Consider the following 3,066-nt stretch of genomic DNA (forward strand, 5'->3'; position numbering starts at 1 on the left):
CGCAATATTTACACTGAAGCTAGCAGGCGGCTATGGTAAGGGGCGTGACATTTCCCGACCAGGTGCCGAGTGCTGCCAATCACAACACACACTGGCCCAGCTAACCAATCACAGCACATTTCATATTTAAGAAGGCGGGCCTTCATTTGATACAGGAACTATTTGAGCCGTTCATGCCAGACTGGGTAGAGAGGTGTAATAATGTAAAATATGTGAAAAAAATAATGTTTTTCGAACAACCTAGTATGAGAGCCTGTTCTAGTACACCCCCAAAACAAAATCACGATTTTGTAAAATGGCATAATAGGACCCCTTTAAGCAGATGGGAACACGTCCCAATCGTAATGGCTGCTGGATTTCTATATTGATTACCCACATGGTGTGATCTTAAATGAACTATTTCAGACAAAAACAATCTGAATAAATTAATAACAGTTGTACTTTCCACATTTTTATTTTGTACAAAGAGTGATCATTAAGAGTGCAAGGTGGAGAAAGTAAGACTTTAATTTAGTAACGTGTAGATCCTACTTTAGCACAAAACCTCTATCAAAAGCTGAGTATAACACTTCTAACTTTGGACCATCCCTCCACACAAATTTCTCTCAGTGTATCAATATTGCACTTAAAATCACTTGCCTTGAATAAATACATGTTTTGTCAATTTCTTAAAAAAAAAAAAAGCAGAAATCTGCTTTCAAAAGAACTCATAGTTTTTAAAGTATAGCAACAACATGTTACATAGCTAAAACATTTAAACAGTGAAATGTGGTGTAACGGCCTGATTATTATTATTTTATTATATAGATGTTGTTTGTCGCCGTGAATAATTAATAAAATTAGAAAACTCAGAAAGGCTACCTAGTTTGCTATGGCTTGGATTTTGGCGCAACACAGTCTGCATTATTTTCTGTGGTGACAGCAGACTGTAGATGTTGTTACTAGAACTTTTGAATCTGAAACATTCCATTTTACTCCTTAATTGTTGTAATAGTTATTTGTACCCAGAATATTAGAACGTTCAATTTAGAGGGTCGGATGCGTTGGTGTTGGACTTGCTGTTCATCCAGATCACCAATTGAGGTCACTATAGCAATTGTTGGAAAACCAAATTGAATGAAGGGGAAACAATATACCATCTTAAATCAAAATCTCAGTGTCTGTACACAATTGCAGGAATCATACAAAATGAATAATGCTCGTGAAACAGATGTAGGAATTTTCAGATCACATGGCAACAGTTCTATTCCACATTAGTCTCAGCCTCGGCTGGTACGGACTACAATCTTTGCCATCTGATGCATGTTGCAAAAATGGCAAGAGCTAGCTAATCACAGACCAATAAAATGTTCTGTGGCATTTTCATGAGTGGTTATAAATAGAATGAGGTGAAAACTGGATTAGACTTCAATACAAAAAACTAAATTCTTGCTTGTGAGACTAATTTAACTTTGATTTAAGTTTTTTTTTAAACATTTTATAACTCCACACTTGTCACTAACTATATACACAAAAAGACAAGACTTTTTGAATGCACGTGTTTGTTCATCTATAAATCAATTTCATGAACCTTAGATTTTTTTAAGAATTCAGAAGCTCATTTTTTAAAATAGGGCCCTGGTTTTCCCTATATGAGATCATGTAATTTTGCCTTAGATTTTTATGTTTACTGAGGTTCAGTGAATATATTAATAATCGTGCTACTGCAGAGCCTGAAAGAGTGGATTTGAACTATGCAAGGTTATTGTGAATTCCTAAAAAAATAAAATTCATGTAATGCTGACATTATCAAGGAGCAGAGAAGATACAAACATATTTTCTGCTATATTTCGATTTATATTTGTGGTGCCAATCATGTTTCTTTCTCAAAATAATTTTTAATTGTTCAGGATAATTAAACTCACCCATATGCTTTGTGCATGCTGTTACTACTGTTTCTTCTGTGTGTGCCAGTAGATTGTAGGCTGTGAGATTATGGTTGATGGTTTAGTGTTTTCCATCTTGTTGGGAGGATTGAATGATGGAGCATGTGTGTAATCAGGATTACAGTCTCCCTCTCTTCTGTAATTCAGGTCACTGGCAGGTCAGTATACCAGCACAAACACATAAATCTGTTGAAAACAACTCATGAAATCTTTGAATGTTTGTTGTATTATGCACGGAACAAGGTTAAACACGACAAATGTATTTTAGCACATAAACACAAAAATAACAGGAAGGATATGGATATGTTACAACTGACATTTAAAAAATATAACAAACTAAAATTTGCAATATTATCAAATAAATCTTTTACTACCATAAAGATAGCAACCCTAGTACAGGATGTCTTAAACAATGATGGATTTATTATTTACGATGAAGCACTTGAACACATCTGTGTATCATTGCGCAACACCCTCAACACTATAAACAATCCATATACTGTCAAGAATATTCCATGTATTATGTATTTCAGCTAAATTAACTGTTTATTGTTTATTAAATGAAGAATGAGGGACCCCTGCTGTCGTTATGTCTGGATCATTCACTTTTAATTTTGAGATCACACCTTTCCCGCTGTCAAAGAATATCTTCTAATATGGGAAATAAAATATGTTAAGTGATGTGTGGGTGTGTGGAAGCCCACATTCTGAAGTGCAGAGGGATTACTATTACTAATATTATTATTATTGTTATTTTATCATTAAGTTTTCTGTTTCAGGTATGGCACTGTACTGTATGTTCTTCAAATTGCGCTGCAAAGACACATGCAAATGTGTGCTGTGCCATGAAATGGTGTGTTTTAAACCAAAAGATGGAAAACGAACGTTTTCTCATACTGATAAGATGTATGTGTGTGAGGAAATATCATGTAAAAAATATTAATTATATTAACTGCATATTGTTTTAAAGGGGTCATCGGATGCCCATTTTCCACAAGTTGATATGATTCTTTAGGGTCTTAATGAAAAGTCAATAACAATCTTTGGTTAAAATTTCTCAATGGTAGTGTAAAACAACACCCTTTTTAACGTGTCAAAATCAGTTTTGTTTTCAGCAAGCCATTTTAGTGCATGTTCCTTT

Source organism: Sinocyclocheilus anshuiensis, unplaced genomic scaffold (genome assembly GCF_001515605.1).
Source record: "Sinocyclocheilus anshuiensis isolate Anshui unplaced genomic scaffold, SAMN03320099.WGS_v1.1 scaffold1558, whole genome shotgun sequence".
NCBI classification, from domain to species: domain Eukaryota; kingdom Metazoa; phylum Chordata; class Actinopteri; order Cypriniformes; family Cyprinidae; genus Sinocyclocheilus; species Sinocyclocheilus anshuiensis.